Source organism: Cherax quadricarinatus, unplaced genomic scaffold, assembly GCF_038502225.1.
Source record: "Cherax quadricarinatus isolate ZL_2023a unplaced genomic scaffold, ASM3850222v1 Contig23, whole genome shotgun sequence".
NCBI lineage: Eukaryota > Metazoa > Arthropoda > Malacostraca > Decapoda > Parastacidae > Cherax > Cherax quadricarinatus.
This window is the reverse complement of record NW_027195049.1, coordinates 362812-383869: the sequence shown is the minus strand read 5'-3', so window position 1 is coordinate 383869 and position 21058 is coordinate 362812. Positions and strand designations below refer to the sequence as shown.

General features: G+C 46.0%; 1 protein-coding gene across 3 annotated transcripts in view; it reads right to left on the bottom strand.

The window, feature by feature from the left end:
• The window catches only part of shn (schnurri), a 98520-nt gene extending 77895 nt beyond the window's left edge, over nt 1-20625 (bottom strand). For 2 of the 3 annotated variants that reach the window (XM_070079817.1, XM_070079818.1), the window contains exon 1: nt 20042-20623. The gene's annotated coding sequence lies outside the window, so the exon portion shown is untranslated. Of the gene's footprint in view, nt 1-20041 lie in introns of all 3 variants that reach the window. The other variant, XM_070079819.1, reaches the window with a different exon arrangement.
• Between the last annotated feature and the right edge of the window lie 433 nt (nt 20626-21058).

Here is a 21058-nt window from a genome sequence, read left to right as displayed (position 1 = left end):
CTTGATCACATGGCATCCAGCACCTCAACCACTAGCGTTCAGCTCACACACTGAGGTCCGGAGATCAAATCTCCGGTACGGCTGGATAACATTAGGGACGTGTTTCTATAAGACACCTGTTGACAATGTTTAAAATGGGTACCTGGGTGTTAGTGGACTGGTGTGGGTCGCATCCTGGGTGTTAGTGGACTGGTGTGGGTCGCATCCTGGGTGTTAGTGGACTGGTGTGGGTCGCATCCTGGGACAAAACTGACCTAATTTACCCGAAATACTCAGCATAACAAGTCAGCTATGGTTTGTATACCTTGTACATGTACTTGTATACCTTGTACAAGTACATGTATACCTTGTACATGTACATGTATACCTTGTCAGTCCATCACCAAGGGTGATGGACTGATTACATCGTCTTCAAGTATCTTCTGCTTCTATCAACTTTTCTGTACTCGACTGAAGAAGCCTACTGTGTAGGCGAAACATTTCGAAATAAAGATGCCTAACTGTTGCATATGTGTCTTACCTAACATACCTTGGACCTGCCTCGCATGGGCCAGTAGGCCTTCTGCAGTGTTTCTTCGTTCTTATGTTCTTATGTACATGTATACCTTGTACATGTACATGTATACCTTGTACATGTATACTGGTAGAAATAAAGATATTAAGATGGTCGACAGATCAATGGAGAAAAGATATATTTTTAGATCTGTACATGTGTACAGATCAGTGGTAGTGAGGTACATGGTACAGATCAGTGGTAGTGAGGTACATGGTACAGATCAGTGGTAGTGAGGTACATGGTACAGATCAGTGGTAGTGAGGTACATGGTACAGATCAGTGGTAGTGAGGTACATGGTACAGATCAGTGGTAGTGAGGTACATGGTACAGATCAGTGGTAGTGAGGTACATGGTACAGATCAGTGGTAGTGAAGTACATGGTACAGATCAGTGGTAGTGAGGTACATGGTACAGATCAGTGGTAGTGACGTACATGGTACAGATCAGTGGTAGTGAAGTACATGGTACAGATCAGTGGTAGTGAAGTACATGGTACAGATCAGTGGTAGTGACGTACATGGTACAGATCAGTGGTAGTGACGTACATGGTACAGATCAGTGGTAGTGAAGTACATGGTACAGATCAGTGGTAGTGAAGTACATGGTACAGATCAGTGGTAGTGACGTACATGGTACAGATCAGTGGTAGTGAGGTACATGGTACAGATCAGTGGTAGTGAGGTACATGGTACAGATCAGTGGTAGTGAAGTACATGGTACAGATCAGTGGTAGTGAAGTACATGGTACAGATCAGTGGTAGTGAAGTACATGGTACAGATCAGTGGTAGTGACGTACATGGTACAGATCAGTGGTAGTGACGTACATGGTACAGATCAGTGGTAGTGAAGTACATGGTACAGATCAGTGGTAGTGACGGACATGGTACAGATCAGTGGTAGTGAAGTACATGGTACAGATCAGTGGTAGTGAAGTACATGGTACAGATCAGTGGTAGTGACGTACATGGTACAGATCAGTGGTAGTGACGTACATGGTACAGATCAGTGGTAGTGACGTACATGGTACAGATCAGTGGTAGTGAAGTACATGGTACAGATCAGTGGTAGTGAAGTACATGGTACAGATCAGTGGTAGTGACGTACATGGTACAGATCAGTGGTAGTGACGTACATGGTACAGATCAGTGGTAGTGACGTACATGGTACAGATCAGTGGTAGTGAAGTACATGGTACAGATCAGTGGTAGTGAAGTACATGGTACAGATCAGTGGTAGTGACGTACATGGTACAGATCAGTGGTAGTGACGTACATGGTACAGATCAGTGGTAGTGAAGTACATGGTACAGATCAGTGGTAGTGAAATACATGGTACAGATCAGTGGTAGTGACGTACATGGTACAGATCAGTGGTAGTGACGTACATGGTACAGATCAGTGGTAGTGAAGTACATGGTACAGATCAGTGGTAGTGAAGTACATGGTACAGATCAGTGGTAGTGACGTACATGGTACAGATCAGTGGTAGTGAAGTACATGGTACAGATCAGTGGTAGTGAAGTACATGGTACAGATCAGTGGTAGTGAAGTACATGGTACAGATCAGTGGTAGTGACGGACATGGTACAGATCAGTGGTAGTGAGAGTGAACAAAGGAGAACATCTTCAGAATGAACACATTGAACAAGTGCCAAAACATCCATCTAAGATGTTTTGTGGCAGTTTTACTGGTAGAGGCCCTGGACGGCTTCTTATTGTTAAGGGAACCATAAACAGTGACATGCACAAGACAATCCTGGCAACTCATTTCCTCCCCATTGTGGACAGAAACTTTCCTGATGGAGAAGACATCTTCCAGCAGCATCTTCCAGTAGCATCTTGCTCCATGCTGCACTTCCAGAAAAATGCTGACAGTGTTGAAGAGTGGACTAAGCATTCTAAACTGCCCTGGAAACTCTCCTGACCTCAACCCAACTGAGAATCCATGGACAATAACCAAACACAGGATGATGAACCAGGACTGTTCAACTGTGGAAAAGCTAATTGTTGCTGTTATTAGGACCTGGTACCACCACCAACTTGCCAAAATGTGTTCAAAATTGGTGGATTCTGTGCTGTAGGTGTAGCAATGTTTTTACACGCAAAGGCTTGTTATATCTCTTATTAAATTGATGATCTGTCATATAATTGCCATGATTCCATGATTTGTATTCCCTGGAACACAGGCGAGAAAGATACATGATAATTTACACCTGGAAAATCCTAGAGGGACTGCTGACAAATCTGCACACGGAAATCACTGCTTACGACAGCAAGAGTCGCTGTAGACAGTGTAATTTAACACCAGGGAAAAGCAGGAGTGTTGTGAGTACACTAAGAGATAACACTGTACGTGTAAGAGGACCAAGACTGTTAACCTCCCAACATATATAAGTGGGATTAGCAAGCCTGATCATGGACCGGGCCACGGGGGCGTTGACCCCCGAAACACCTTTCAGGTACACTTCAGCAGTGTTGCTACACTATTCTATATGATAGTTACATTGTGGGAACACCAGCAGTGTTGCTACACTATTCTATATGATAGTTACATTGTGGGAACACCAGCAGTGTTGCTACACTATTCTATATGATAGTTACATTGTAGGAACACCAGCAGTGTTGCTAAACTATTCTATATGATAGTTACATTGTGGGAACACCAGCAGTGTTGCTACACTATTCTATATGATAGTTACATTGTGGGAACAGCAGTGTTGCTACACTATTCTATATGATAGTTACATTGTGAGAACACCAGCAGTGTTGCTACACTATTCTATATGATAGTTACATTGTGGGAACACCAGCAGTGTTGCTACACTATTCTGTATGATAGTTACATTGTGGGAACACCAGCAGTGTTGCTACACTATTCTATATGATAGTTACATTGTAGGAACACCAGCAGTGTTGCTACACTATTCTATATGATAGTTACATTGTGGGAACACCAGCAGTGTTGCTACACTATTCTGTATGATAGTTACATTGTGGGAACACCAGCAGTGTTGCTACACTATTCTATATGATAGTTACATTGTAGGAACACCAGCAGTGTTGCTACACTATTCTACATGATAGTTACATTGTGGGAACACCAGCAGTGTTGCTACACTATTCTATATGATAGTTACATTGTGGGAACACCAGCAGTGTTGCTACACTATTCTATATGATAGTTACATTGTAGGAACATCAACAGTGTTGCTACACTATTCTATATGATAGTTACATTGTGGGAACACCAGCAGTGTTGCTACACTATTCTATATGATAGTTACATTGTGGGAACACCAGCAGTGTTGCTACACTATTCTATATGATAGTTACATTGTAGGAACACCAGCAGTGTTACTACACTATTCTATATGATAGTTACATTGTAGGAACACCAACAGTGTTGCTACACTATTCTATATGATAGTTACATTGTAGGAACACCAACAGTGTTGCTACACTATTCTATATGATAGTTACATTGTGGGAACACCAGCAGTGTTGCTACACTATTCTATATGATAGTTACATTGTGGGAACACCAGCAGTGTTGCTACACTATTCTATATGATAGTTACATTGTGGGAACACCAGCAGTGTTGCTACACTATTCTATATGATAGTTACATTGTGGGAACACCAGCAGTGTTGCTGCACTATTCTATATGATAGTTACATTGTGGGAACACCAGCAGTGTTGCTACACTAGTCTATATGATAGTTACATTGTGGGAACACCAGCAGTGTTGCTACACTATTCTATATGATAGTTACATTGTAGGAACACCAGCAGTGTTGCTACACTATTCTATATGATAGTTACATTGTGGGAACACCAGCAGTGTTGCTACACTATTCTATATGATAGTTACATTGTGGGAACACCAGCAGTGTTGCTACACTATTCTATATGATAGTTACATTGTAGGAACACCAGCAGTGTTGCTACACTATTCTATATGATAGTTACATTGTGGGAACACCAGCAGTGTTGCTACACTATTCTGTATGATAGTTACATTGTGGGAACACCAGCAGTGTTGCTACACTATTCTATATGATAGTTACATTGTAGGAACACCAGCAGTGTTGCTACACTATTCTACATGATAGTTACATTGTGGGAACACCAGCAGTGTTGCTACACTATTCTATATGATAGTTACATTGTGGGAACACCAGCAGTGTTGCTACACTATTCTATATGATAGTTACATTGTAGGAACATCAACAGTGTTGCTACACTATTCTATATGATAGTTACATTGTGGGAACACCAGCAGTGTTGCTACACTATTCTATATGATAGTTACATTGTGGGAACACCAGCAGTGTTGCTACACTATTCTATATGATAGTTACATTGTAGGAACACCAGCAGTGTTACTACACTATTCTATATGATAGTTACATTGTAGGAACACCAACAGTGTTGCTACACTATTCTATATGATAGTTACATTGTAGGAACACCAACAGTGTTGCTACACTATTCTATATGATAGTTACATTGTGGGAACACCAGCAGTGTTGCTACACTATTCTATATGATAGTTACATTGTGGGAACACCAGCAGTGTTGCTACACTATTCTATATGATAGTTACATTGTGGGAACACCAGCAGTGTTGCTACACTATTCTATATGATAGTTACATTGTGGGAACACCAGCAGTGTTGCTGCACTATTCTATATGATAGTTACATTGTGGGAACACCAGCAGTGTTGCTACACTAGTCTATATGATAGTTACATTGTGGGAACACCAGCAGTGTTGCTACACTATTCTATATGATAGTTACATTGTAGGAACACCAGCAGTGTTGCTACACTATTCTATATGATAGTTACATTGTGGGAACACCAGCAGTGTTGCTACACTATTCTATATGATAGTTACATTGTGGGAACACCAGCAGTGTTGCTACACTATTCTATATGATAGTTACATTGTGGGAACACCAGCAGTGTTGCTACACTATTCTATATGATAGTTACATTGTGGGAACACCAGCAGTGTTGCTACACTATTCTATATGATAGTTACATTATAGGAACACCACCAGTGTTGCTACACTATTCTATATGATAGTTACATTGTGGGAACACCAGCAGTGTTGCTACACTATTCTATATGATAGTTACATTGTGGGAACAGCAGTGTTGCTACACTATTCTATATGATAGTTACATTGTGAGAACACCAGCAGTGTTGCTACACTATTCTATATGATAGTTACATTGTGGGAACACCAGCAGTGTTGCTACACTATTCTGTATGATAGTTACATTGTGGGAACACCAGCAGTGTTGCTACACTATTCTATATGATAGTTACATTGTAGGAACACCAGCAGTGTTGCTACACTATTCTATATGATAGTTACATTGTGGGAACACCAGCAGTGTTGCTACACTATTCTGTATGATAGTTACATTGTGGGAACACCAGCAGTGTTGCTACACTATTCTATATGATAGTTACATTGTAGGAACACCAGCAGTGTTGCTACACTATTCTACATGATAGTTACATTGTGGGAACACCAGCAGTGTTGCTACACTATTCTATATGATAGTTACATTGTGGGAACACCAGCAGTGTTGCTACACTATTCTATATGATAGTTACATTGTAGGAACACCAACAGTGTTGCTACACTATTCTATATGATAGTTACATTGTAGGAACACCAACAGTGTTGTTACACTATTCTATATGATAGTTACATTGTGGGAACACCAGCAGTGTTGCTACACTATTCTATATGATAGCTACATTGTGGGAACACCAGCAGTGTCGCTACACTATTCTATATGATAGTTACATTGTGGGAACACCAGCAGTGTTGCTACACTATTCTATATGATAGTTACATTGTGGGAACACCAGCAGTGTTGCTACACTATTCTATATGATAGTTACATTGTGGGAACACCAGCAGTGTTGCTACACTATTCTATATGATAGTTACATTGTGGGAACACCAGCAGTGTTGCTACACTATTCTATATGATAGTTACATTGTAGGAACACCAGCAGTGTTACTACACTATTCTATATGATAGTTACATTGTAGGAACACCAACAGTGTTGCTACACTATTCTATATGATAGTTACATTGTGGGAACACCAGCAGTGTTGCTACACTATTCTATATGATAGTTACATTGTGGGAACACCAGCAGTGTTGCTACACTATTCTATATGATAGTTACATTGTGGGAACACCAGCAGTGTTGCTACACTATTCTATATGATAGTTACATTGTGGGAACACCAGCAGTGTTGCTACACTATTCTATATGATAGTTACATTGTGGGAACACCAGCAGTGTTGCTACACTATTCTATATGATAGTTACATTGTGGGAACACCAGCAGTGTTGCTACACTATTCTATATGATAGTTACATTGTGGGAACACCAGCAGTGTTTCCCCTGTCATATTCCACCATATGGATGGATGAAGCAGGAAAGGTCGTACAGGGGTTATATTGGGAGGGAAGGAGAAGAGGTTGGTGGAAGGGATAGCGGGAGGGGTAGAGAAAGGGAGAGGCAGAGAGAGGGAGGGGAAGAGAGGAGGGGTAGAGAGGGAGGGGGTAGAGAGAGGTAGGGGTAGAGAGGGGTTGCATGAGGTAAACAGACAGAATGGCTGGAGATATACACTGAGGGTATACAAGGCCAAACTGCTATTTTGGTGTGTGTGTGTGTGTGTGTGTGTGTGTGTGTGTGTGTGTGTGTGTGTGTGTGTGTGTGTGTGTGTGTGTGTGTGTGTGTGTGTGTGTGTTCACCCAGGTACCTACTGACTGTTAGGTGAACAGTAACAGCAGGTGTTAGTAGACTAACACCTAGGTACCTACTGACTGTTAGGTGAACAGTAACAGCAGGTGTTAGTAGACTAACACCCAGGTACCTACTGACTGCTAGGTGAACAGTGACAGCAGGTGTTAGTAGACTAACACCCAGGTACCTACTGAATGCTAGGTGAACAGTGACAGCAGGTGTTAGTAGACTAACACCTAGGTACCTACTGAATGCTAGGTGAACAGTGGCAGCAGGTTTTAGTAGACTAACACCCAAGTACCTACTTAGGAGTCTAGTCAACTATCTTTCCAATTTCTTGAGAACAATGACTAGAGGACATGTGCAACACTGTGAACTCATTACCTGCAACACTAACGTCAGCAACAAGTAACACTCCAGCTTAGAGGTGACATCCCTATTTACCGCTATGACATCCCTATTTACCAACCCACAACACAAGTCGTTGTTCCAGCTATGGCATCCCTATTTACCAACCCACAACACAAGTCGTTGTTCCAGCTATGACATCCCTATTTACCAACCCACAACACAGGTCGTTGTTCCAGCTATGACATCCCTATTTACCAACCCACAACACAGGTCGTTGTTCCAGCTATGACATCCCTATTTACCAACCCACAACACAAGTCGTTGTTCCAGCTATGACATCCCTATTTACCAACCCACAACACAGGTCGTTGTTCCAGCTATGACATCCCTATTTACCAACCCACAACACAAGTCGTTGTTCCAGCTATGGCATCCCTATTTACCAACCCACAACACAAGTCGTTGTTCCAGCTATGACATCCCTATTTACCAACCCACAACACAGGTCGTTGTTCCAGCTATGGCATCCCTATTTACCAACCCACAACACAAGTCGTTGTTCCAGCTATGACATCCCTATTTACCAACCCACAACACAGGTCGTTGTTCCAGCTATGACATCCCTATTTACCAACCCACAACACAGGTCGTTGTTCCAGATATGACATCCCTATTTACCAACCCACAACACAAGTCGTTCTTCCTGCTATGACATCCCTATTTACCGACCCACAACACACACGTCCTTAGCCTCGAACTATAGACCAATAAGCCTTACCTCCATAGTGGAAAAAATTATGTAATCAATAATGGTCGAGGCAAAAATTGATTAATGAATCTCAACACGGTTTTACAAAGGGGCGTTCCTGTCTTACGAATTTACCAACTTTCTTTACTAAGGTATTTGAGGAGGTAGATCATGGTAATGAATATGATATTGTGTATATGGACTTCAGTAAGGCTTTCGATAGCGTTCCACATCAGAGGCAAATGAGGAAAATTAAGGCACACGGAAAAGGAGATTTTTTTTTTTTTGTGGGCAGAAGCGTGGTTGACAGATGGGCAACAGAGAGTTTGCATAAATGAGGAGAAATCAGAGTGGGGACGCGTAACGAGTGGTGTTCCACAGGGGTCAGTGTTGGGCCCGTTGCTGTTCACAATTTACATGATATAAACCTTGGTAATAAATATCGACAAGTTGGTTTAGAAAGACACGTAAGCAAACACTATGACATTTATTAGAAAACGTTTCGGTCCTGGGACCTTGATCATTTCTAACATACAGAGGTAGAAAGACATTATATATATAGGCAGAGAGTGAGGTGTGAGTGACGCATAGTGACCTCAGGAATGTCATGTTGTGATGAGGACGGATAGACGATGAAATCATGTGACTCCTGTGTTGTTGGGTTGGTGGTGCTTAAGTATCATAAACCATACCCCCGGCCGGGATTGAACCCGCGGTCATAGAGTCTCAAAACTCCAGCCCGTCGCGTTAGCCACTAGACCAGCTAGCCACAATAAGATTCATCCAACTAGGTATATTTCTACACCATAGGAAGGTTAGCACAGGCACCACTGTGACCACAAATGCAAGTTTTTACAGACGAATCTCCAGCTAGCGTGGCCGTGACGAACTCTAGCTCAAGTCCCTTCACTGCCGTCAACATGACTTAAGAAATCGTAATGACACGATTGCAAATAAACCATACCCCCGGCCGGGATTGAACCCGCGGTCATAGAGTCTCAAAACTCCAGCCCGTCGCGTTAGCTACTAGACCAGCTAGCCACAATAAGATTCATCCAACTAGGTATATTTCTACACCATAGGAAAGTTAGCATTTGTGGTCACAGAGGTGCCTGTGCTAACTTTCCTATGGTGTAGAAATATACCTAGTTGGATGAATCTTATTGTGGCTAGCTGGTCTAGTGGCTAACGCGACGGGCTGGAGTTTTGAGACTCTATGACCGCGGGTTCAATCCCGGCCGGGGGTATGGTTTATTTGCAATCGTGTCATTACGATTTCTTAAGTCACTTAAGTATCATGTATGCCAATGTTTTTTGAAATTTTGTAGTTTCCAGTGTTGCGTTCTATAGTGTCGGTGACGGCGATTAGTGAGGCTTCTAGGCACCGTCGGCGTCTATGGTCTGGTTCAGTGAGAATGAGTTGTGCCTCATTCCAGTTCATCAAATGCCCCGTGGAGTCTCTGTGGAGGACACAGGCGTACCTTACATCGTCTCTGTTAGAAGCATTTCGATGCTCATTCAGGCGGACTGCAAGATCTCTGCCTGTCTCGCCTACATATTTATTGGGACAGAATCCACAGGGGATAGTGTAGACGCCTGCTGTAGAAGTTACAGCCCCACACCTGTAACTTCTACAGCAGGCGTCTACACTATCCCCTGTGGATTCTGTCCCAAAAAATATGTAGGTGAGACAGGCAGAGATCTTGCAGTCCGCCTGAATGAGCATCGAAATGCTTCTAACAGAGACGATGTAAGGTACGCCTGTGTCCTACCTAGCATGGGCCAGTAGAAGGTGACTTGGACCTGCCTAGCATGGGCCAGTAGGTGACTTGGACCTGCCTACCATGGGCCAGTAGGTGACTTGGTCCTGCACACCATGGGCCAGTAGGAGGTGACTTGGACCTTCCTAGCATGGGCCAGTAGGAGGTGACTTGGACCTGCCTAGCATGGGCCAGTAGGAGGTGAATTGGACCTGCCTAGCATGGGCCAGTAGGAGGTGACTTGGACCTGCCTAGCATGGGCCAGTAGATGACTTGAACCTGCCTAGCATAAGAAGGTAAGAAAGGAGCACTGCAGAATGACTACTGGCCCATGCGAGGCATGTCCATCTCACACCCACTCATGTGGAGTCTTAAATACTGTCAAAGATGACGTGAGTTTCTTCAGAACACTGTAGGGGACGAGATAACTACGGTTCCTGATCAGACGGGCTGTGGTTCCTACGTTGGTTAACGTGCGGCCCACAGTAACAGCCTGGTTGATCAGGTCCTGATTAACCACGAGGCCTGCTCGTGTACCGGACCGCGGGGGCCTTGACCCCCCAAACACACTCCAGGCAGGTACTCTAGACCATACTACACAGGTACTACTGGACCATGCAACACAGGCACTACTGGACCATGCTACACATGTACTACTGGAGCATGCTACACAGGTACTACTGGACCATGCTAACTAGGTATTACTGGACCATACTAGACAGGTACTACTGGACCATGCTATACCGGTACTACTGGACCATGCTAGGCAGGAACTACTGGACAATCTTAGGCAGGTGCTATTGAACCATGCTAGGCAGGTAATACTGGTCCATGCTAGGCAGGTGCTACTGGACCATGCTAGGCAGATACTAGTGGACCATGCTAGGCAGGTACTACTGGACCATGCTAGGCAGGTACTACTGGTCCATGCTAGGTAGGTACTACTGGACCATGCTAGGCAGGTACTACTGGACCATGCTAGGCAGGTACTACTGGACCCTATCTAGGCAGGTACTACAGGACTATGCTAGGCAGGTACTACTGGTCCATGCTAGGCAGGTACTACTGGACAATGCTAGGCAGGTACTACTGGACCATGCTAGGCAGGTACTACTGGACCATGCTAGGCAGGTACTACTGGTCCATGCTAGGCAGGTACTACTGGCCCATGCTAGACAGGTACTACTGGCCCATGCCAGACAGGTACTACTGGTCCATGCTAGGCAGGTGCTACTGGACCATCCTAGACAGGTACTACTGGACCATGCTAGGCAGGTACTACTGGACCATGCTAGGCAGGTGCTACTGGACCATGCTAGGCAGGTACTACTGGACCATGCTAGGCAGGTACTACTGGACCGTGCTAGGTAGGTACTACTAGACCATTCCAGACAGGTACTACCGGACTATGCTAGGTAGGTACTCTAGACCATACTAGACAGGTACTACTGGACCATGCTATACCAGTACTACTGGACCATGCTAGGCAGGAACTACTGGACCATCTTAGGCAGGTGCTATTGAACCATGCTAGGCAGGTAATACTGGTCCATGCTAGGCAGGTGCTACTGGACCATGCTAGGCAGGTACTACTGGACCATGCTAGGCAGGTACTACTGGTCCATGCTAGGTAGGTACTACTGGACCATGCTAGGCAGGTACTACTGGACCATGCTAGGCAGGTACTACTGGACCCTATCTAGGCAGGTACTACAGGACTATGCTAGGCAGGTACTACTGGTCCATGCTAGGCAGGTACTACTGGACAATGCTAGGCAGGTACTACTGGACCATGCTAGGCAGGTACTACTGGACCATGCTAGGCAGGTACTACTGGTCCATGCTAGGCAGGTACTACTGGCCCATGCTAGACAGGTACTACTGGCCCATGCCAGACAGGTACTACTGGTCCATGCTAGGCAGGTGCTACTGGACCATCCTAGACAGGTACTACTGGACCATGCTAGGCAGGTACTACTGGACCATGCTAGGCAGGTGCTACTGGACCATGCTAGGCAGGTACTACTGGACCATGCTAGACGTGTACTACAGGGCCATGCTAGGCAGGTACTACTGGCCCATGCCAGACAGGTACTACTGGTCCATGCTAGGCAGGTGCTACTGGACCATGCTAGGCAGGTACTACTGGCCCATGCTAGACAGGTACTACTGGCCCATGCCAGACAGGTACTACTGGTCCATGCTAGGCAGGTGCTACTGGACCATCCTAGACAGGTACTACTGGACCATGCTAGGCAGGTACTACTGAACCATGCTAGACAGGTACTACTGGTCCATGCTAGGCAGGTACTATTGGACCATGCTAGGCAGGTACTACTGGTCCATGCTAGGCAGGTACTACTGGACCATGCTAGACAGGTACTACTGGACCATGCTAGACGTGTACTACAGGGCCATGCTAGGCAAGTACTACTGGACCATGCTAAGCAGGTATTACTGGACCATGCTAGACAGGTACTACTGGACCATGCTAGGCAGGTGCTACTGGACCATGCTAGGCAGGTACTACTGGACCATGCTAGGCAGGTACTACTGGACCATGCTAGGTAGGTACTACTGGGCCATGCTAGGCAGGTACTACTCGACCATGCTAGTCAGGTACTACTCGACCATGCTAGGCAGGTACTACTGGTCCATGCAAGGCAGGTACTACTGGACCATGCTAGGCTGGTACTACTGGACCATGCTAGGAAGGTACTACTGGACCATGCTAGGCAGGTACTACTGGACCATGCTAGGCAGGTACTACTGGTCCATGCTAGGCAGGTACTACTGGACCATGCTAGGCAGGTACTACTGGACCATGCTGGGCAGGTACTACTGGACCATGCTAGGCAGGTACTACTGGACCATGCTAGGCAGGTACTACTGGACCATGCTAGGCAGGTGCTACTGGACCATGCTAGGCAGGTGCTACTGGACCATGCTAGGCAGGTACTACTGGTCCATGCTAGGCAGGTGCTACTGGACCATGCTAGACAGGTACTACTGGTCCATGCTAGGCAGGTACTACTGGTCCATGCTTGGCAGGTACTACTGGACCATGCTAGGCAGGTACTACTGGACCATGCTAGGCAGGTACTACTGGACCATGCTAGGCAGGTACTACTGGACCATGCTAGGCAGGTACTACTGGACCATGCTAGGCAAATACTACTGGACCATGCTAGGCAGGTACTACAGGACTATGCTAGGCAGGTACTACTGGTCCATGCTAGGCAGGTACTACTGGACAATGCTAGGCAGGTACTACTGGACCATGCTAGGCAGGTACTACTGGACCATGCTAGGCAGGTACTACTGGTCCATGCTAGGCAGGTACTACTGGCCCATGCCAGACAGGTACTACTGGTCCATGCTAGGCAGGTGCTACTGGACCATGCTAGACAGGTACTACTAGACCATGCTAGGCAGGTACTACTGGACCATGCTAGGCAGGTGCTACTGGACCATGCTAGGCAGGTACTACTGGACCATGCTAGGCAGGTACTACTGGACCATGCTAGGTAGGTACTACTGGACCATGCTAGGCAGGTACTACTGGACCATGTTAGGTAGGTACTACTGAACCATGCTAGGCAGGTACTACTGGACCATGCTAGACAGGTACTACTGAACCATGCTAGGTAGGTACTTCTGGACCATGATAGGTAGGTACTACTTGACCATGCTAGGCAGGTGCTACTAGACCATGCTAGGTAGGTACTACTAGACCATGCTAGGCAGGTACTACTGGACCATGCTAGGCAGGTACTACTGGACCATGCTAGGTATGTACTACTGTGCCATGCTAGGCAGGTACTACTCGACCATGCTTGGCAGGTACTACTGGACCATGCTAGGCAGGTACTACTGGTCCATGCTAGGCAGGTACTACTGGACAATGCTAGGCAGGTACTACTGGACCATGCTAGGCAGGTACTACTGGACCATGCTAGGCAGGTACTACTGGACCATGCTAGGCAGGTGCTACTGGACCATGCTAGGTAGGTGCTACTGGACCATGCTAGGCAGGTACTACTGGCCCATGCTAGACAGGTGCTACTGGACCATGCTAGACAGGTACTACTGGTCCATGCTAGGCAGGTACTACTGGACCATGCTAGGCAGGTACTACTGGACCATGCTAGGCAGGTACTACTAGACCATGCTAGGTAGGTACTACTGGACCATGCTAGGCAGGTACTACTGGACCATGCTAGGTAGGTACTACTGAACCATGCTAGGTAGGTACTACTGGACCATGCTAGACAGGTACTACTGAACCATGCTAGGTAGGTACTTCTGGACCATGCTAGGTAGGTACTACTTGACCATGCTAGGCAGGTGCTACTAGACCATGCTAGGTAGGTACTAATGAACCATGTTAGGCAGGTACTACTGGACCATGCTAGGCAGGTACTACTGAACCATGCTAGGCAGGTGCTACTAGGCCATGCTATGTAGGTCTGCTAAGAACCCTTATGCATTATCAAGGTGTGTAATCAAGGATAGTCAAACAGAAGGCTCTCTCCCCAACCTCCACCACCCTATAATGAACACACAGACATAACGTCACAACACAGCCTGATGATGTGAGTAACGGTAGAGGGACTTCGTTTATGTGGTAATATCCGGATAGTATGACTAACTTACTCTCTCTCTCTATCCCTCTCGCCTCGAGTACACTAAGAGACAACACCGTAAGTGTCAGGGGCCCAAGACTGTTCAACTTCCTCCTAGCATACATAAGGGGGATTACCAATAGAACCCTGATTGTCTTCAAGACCTCTGGTTGTCTTCAAGACCTCTGGTTGTCTTCAAGACCTCTGGTTGTCTTCAAGACCCCCGGTTGTCTTCAAGACCCCTGGTTGTCTTCAAAACACCTGGTTGTCAAGACCCCTGGCTGTCTTCAAGTCCGATGGCTGTCTTCAAGATCCTTGGTTGTCTTCAAGACCCCTGGTTGTCTTCAAGATCCTTGATTGTCTTCAAGACCTCTGGTTGTCTTCAAGACCTCTGGTTGTCTTCAAGACCTCTGGTTGTCTTCAAGACCCCCGGTTGTCTTCAAGTCCCCTGGTTGTCTTCAAGATCTCCGGTTGTCTTCAAGACCCCCGGTTGTCTTCAAGACCCCTGGCTGTCTTCAAAACACTTGGCTGTCAAGACCCCTGATTGTCTTCAAGACCTCTGGTTGTCTTCAAGACCTCCGGTTGTCTTCAAGACCCCCGGTTGTCTTCAAGACCTCTGGCTGTCTTCAAGACCCCTGGCTGTCTTCAAAACACTTGGCTGTCAAGACCCCTGGTTGTCTTCAAGACCCCTGGTTGTCTTCAAGACCCCTGGCTGTCTTCAAGACCCCTGGTTGTCTTCAAGACCCCTGGCTGTCTTCAAGACCCCTGGCTGTCTTCAAGATCCCTGGTTGTCTTCAAAACACCTGGTTGTCAAGACCCCTGGCTGTCTTCAAGCCGATGGCTGTCTTCAAGATCCTTGGTTGTCTTCAAGACCCCTGGTTGTCTTCAAGATCCTTGATTGTCTTCAAGACCCCTGGTTGTCTTCAAGTCCCCTGGTTGTCTTCAAGATCCTTGGTTGTCTTCAAGACCCCTGACTGTCTTCAAGACCCCTGTCTTCAAGACCCCTGGTTGTCTTTAAGACACACACGCAGGTACAGCAGGTGTTAGATAACAGGTACAGCAGGTGTTAAATAACAGGTACAGCAGGTGATAGATAACAGGTACAGCAGGTGTTAGATAACAGGTACAGCAGGTGTTAGTTAACAGGTACAGCAGGTGTTATCTAACAGGTGCAGCAGGTGTTAAATAACAGGTACAGCAGGTGCTAGATAGCAGGTACAGCAGGTGTTAGATAACAGGTACAGCAGGTGTTAGATAACAGGTACCGCAGGTTAAATAACAGGTACAGCAGGTGTTAGATAACAGGTACAGCAGGTGTTAGATAACAGGTACAGCAGGTGTTAGATAACAGGTACAGCAGGTTAAATAACAGGTACAGCAGGTGTTAGATGACAGGTACAGCAGGTGTTAGATAACAGGTACAGTAGGTGTTTGATAACAGGTACAGCAGGTGTTTGATAACAGGCACAGTGTTTGATAATAGGTAAGCAGGTGTTTGATAACAGGTACAACAGGTGTTTGATAACAGGCACAGTGTTTGATAAAAGGTAAGCAGGTGTTTGATAACAGGTACAACAGGTGTTTGATAACAGGTACAGCAGGTGTTTGATACAGGTGTCTGATAACAGGTACAGCAGGTGTCTGATAACAGGTACAGCAGGTGTTTAATAACAGGTACAGCAGGTGTTTGATAACAGGTACAGCAGGTGTCTGATAACAGGTACAGCAGGTGTTTAATAACAGGTACAGCAGGTGTCTGATAACAGGTACAGCAGGTGTCTGATAACAGGTACAGCAGGTGTTTAATAACAGGTACAGCAGGTGTCTGATAACAGGTACAGCAGGTGTCTGATAACAGGTACAGCAGGTGTTTGATAACAGGCACAGTGTTTGATAATAGGTAAGCAGGTGTTTGATAACAGGTACAGCAGGTGTTTGATAACAGGTACAGCAGGTGTTTGATACAGGTCTGATAACAGGTACAGCAGGTGTCTGACAACAGGTACAGCAGGTGTTTAATAACAGGTACAGCAGGTGTTAGATAACAGGTACAGCAGGTTAAATAACAGGTACAGCAGGTGTTAGATGACAGGTACAGCAGGTGTTAGATAACAGGTACAGCAGGTGTTTGATAACAGGTACAGCAGGTGTTTGATAACAGGTACAGCAGGTGTTTGATAACAGGTACAGCAGGTGTTTGATAACAGGTACAGTAGGTGTTTGATAACAGGTACAGCAGGTGTTTGATAACAGGTACAGCAGGTGTTTGATAACAGGTACAGTAGGTGTTTGATAACAGGTACAGCAGGTGTTTGATAACAGGTACAGTAGGTGTTTGATAACAGGTACAGCAGGTGTTTGATAACAGGTACAGCAGGTGTTTGATAACAGGTACAGCAGGTGTTTGATAACAGGTACAGTAGGTGTTTGATAACAGGTACAGCAGGTGTTTGATAACAGGTACAGTAGGTGTTTGATAACAGGTACAGCAGGTGTTTGATAACAGGTACAGCAGGTGTTTGATAACAGGTACAGTAGGTGTTTGATAACAAGTACAGCAGGTGTTTGATAACAGGTACAGCAGGTGTTTGATAACAGGTACAGCAGGTGTTTGATAACAGGTACAGCAGGTGTTTGATAACAGGTACAGCAGGTGTTTGATAACAGGTACAGCAGGTGTTTGATAACAGGTACAGCAGGTGTTTGATAACAGGTACAGCAGATGTTTGATAACAGGTACAGCAGGTGTTTGATAACAGGTACAGTAGGTGTTTGATAATAAGTACAGTAAGTGTTTGATAATATGTAAGCAGGTGTTTGATACAGGTGCTTGATAACAGGTACAGCAGGTGTTTGATAACAGGTACAGCAGGTGTTTGATAACAGGTACAGTAAGTGTTTGATAAAAGGTAAGCAGGTGTTTGATAACAGGTACAGCAGGTGTTTGATAACAGGTACAGCAGGTGTTTGATACAGGTGTCTGATAACAGGTACAGCAGGTGTCTGATAACAGGTACAGCAGGTGTTTAATAACAGGTACAGCAGGTGTTTGATAACAGGTACAGCAGGTGTTTAATAACAGGTACAGCAGGTGTCTGATAACAGGTACAGCAGGTGTCTGATAACAGGTACAGCAGGTGTTTGATAACAGGCACAGTGTTTGATAATAGGTAAGCAGGTGTTTGATAACAGGTACAGCAGGTGTTTGATAACAGGTACAGCAGGTGTTTGATACAGGTCTGATAACAGGTACAGCAGGTGTCTGACAACAGGTACAGCAGGTGTTTAATAACAGGTACAGCAGGTGTTAGATAACAGGTACAGCAGGTTAAATAACAGGTACAGCAGGTGTTAGATGACAGGTACAGCAGGTGTTAGATAACAGGTACAGCAGGTGTTTGATAACAGGTAGAGCAGGTGTTTAATAACAGGTACAGCAGGTGTTTGATAACAGGTACAGCAGGTGTCTGATAACAGGTACAGCAGGTGTCTGATAACAGGTACAGCAGGTGTTTAATAACAGGTACAGCAGGTGTCTGATAACAGGTACAGCAGGTGTTTAATAACAGGTACAGCAGGTGTCTGATAACAGGTACAGCAGGTGTTTAATAACAGGTACAGCAGGTGTCTGATAACAGGTACAGCAGGTGTTTAATAACAGGTACAGCAGGTGTTTAATAACAGGTACAGCAGGTGTCTGATAACAGGTACAGCAGGTGTTTAATAACAGGTACAGCAGGTGTCTGATAACAGGTACAGCAGGTGTTTAATAACAGGTACAGCAGGTGTTTAATAACAGGTACAGCAGGTGTCTGATAACAGGTACAGCAGGTGTTTAATAACAGGTACAGCAGGTGTCTGATAACAGGTACAGCAGGTGTCTGATAACAGGTACAGCAGGTGTTTAATAACAGGTACAGCAGGTGTCTGATAACAGGTACAGCAGGTGTTATCATTATTATTGCTATGTCAATATTTCGATAATTAAACATAATTATCACTACTAGTAATAATTATCATTACTATGATGATCATCACGAAGGCAAGGTAAGCAGTAAACACGTACGGGTCGTAAGTCAGGGAAAAAAAACATATATTTTGCAACTCTGATCCTTAAAATCTTGTCTTGCAGAGGTCTAAGCTAGACCAGGCCTAGGCTAGGACCGTAGGCCTAGGCTAGGACCGTAGGCCTAGGCTAGGACCGTAGGTCTAGGCTAGGACCGTAGGTCTAGGCTAGAACCGTAGGCCTAGGCTAGAACCGTAGGTCTAGGCTAGGACCGTAGGCCTAGGCTAAGACCGTAGGCCTAGGCTAGGACCGTAGGCCTAGGGTAGGACCGTAGGTCTAGGCTAGGACCGTAGGTCTAGGCTAGGACCGTAGGTCTAGGCTAGGACCGCAGGTCTAATCTAGGACCGTAGGTCTAAGCTAGGACCGTAGGTCTAAGCTAGGACCGTATGTCTAAGCTAGAACCGTAGGTCTAAGCTAGGACCGTAGGTCTAAGCTAGGACAGGGGTCACCACAATACGCCCACACATACTAGTAGCCCCCTCATACTAGAGGACCCCCACACATTAGGGGATCCCACAAACAAGGGGGACCCACACACTAGGGGACCCCCATACACTAGGGGACCCCCATACACTAGGGGATTACCACAAACACTAGCGGATCCCCACACACTATGGGATAACCACACCTATTTAGGGAACCCCCACATACACACTAGGGGACCCCCATACAGTAGGAGCCCCCCACACTATTGGACTTCATACAATAGGGGACCCCCACACACTAGGGGACGACACCTATTTCGGGACCCCCCCACACACACTAGGTGACAACGACACCTATTTCGGGACCCGCCCACACACTAGGGGACCCCCACACACACTAGGGGACCCCCACACACACACACTAGGGGACCCCCACACACAATAGGGGACCACCTATACACACACTAGGGGACCCCCATACACTAGAGGACCACCCATACACACACTAGGGGACCCCCAGACACTAAGGGACCCCACACACACTAGGGGATCCCACAATACACCCAGACACACTAGAAGACACACAGTGGGGGACCGTCATTCATAAACCCCCCACTACGTACTAACCTCCCCTCCCCCATGCAGAACCCATTTCCCGTGTCTGCCATGACCCCACCCCCACCACAACCCCCCCACTACCCACAAATCATGGGTACTCACCCACAGTGTGGTGGGGGTCCCCCAGCTGGGCCCACTAGGCTCTCGGGTGGTGAAAAAATCAGTTTTTTTCCTGGTCCAGCTGTCCCCTGTAAGCGGTGGCGGTTTAACCGGTGCGTCACGCACTTAAAACACTCCCCCACACCCTCAAAAACCCAAGATTTGTACTCAAAATGGGTGAAAAACCCAATTCACACGGGGGATCTGTACCCAAAGAGAAGCCTCAAGACGGCCTGCCAATTTCTCCCCAAAATAGGCCACTTTCACTTATTTTCTAGCTGTGAGGCGGCTATGTGCACATATATATATAGCTTTATAGCTCCGTGGAGGTATATAAGGTATAGAAATGCGGGTAAATAGGGAAATATAGCAGAGGGGGAGCCACAACCTGCTTCCAACACAACGTCAGAGCAACTGTACTCTCCTGTGCTTACTAACCCTCCCGCCCCTCACAAACCTCCATATATCTCCCTAAATCTCATCTATTTTCCCTTGCTTGTGCCCCTGGGGGATGCCAGGGGATGTGGTCATGTAGATGGAAGGCGTCGGGAGGGAGGGGATAAAGGGAGGGAGTGAGGAAATGGGAATAAATGAGGTGGAGTGTGAGAGTTAGGGAGGGAAGTCCTGGTCAGAGGCGCCACACTGTCCATGAATGTCTTACCGTAACTAGACGCCAGGTTCACCTACACCCCTCCACATTTTACATTATTTCACCCATTTATCCCCCTTCCCCATTGATGCCCCGGTGGGTGGTGGTGCCCCAGGGATCCCTGCATTCATGGGGGGTCGCCAAAAGTATTTCCCCCATCGGGTTTTCGGGTAAAAATGGTTTTAAGATTAATTTTTATAGCCACACCACACGCGATGTTTACCTACACTACGCCACATTTTTTAATATTTCGCACAGTTATTCATCTTCCCCATTGATGCCCCGCCATGCATCAATTCCCCATTCATCTCCGCACCCATGAATCGTCAAGAAAATTACCCACCCCATCGATTTTTAACATGAGAAACAAT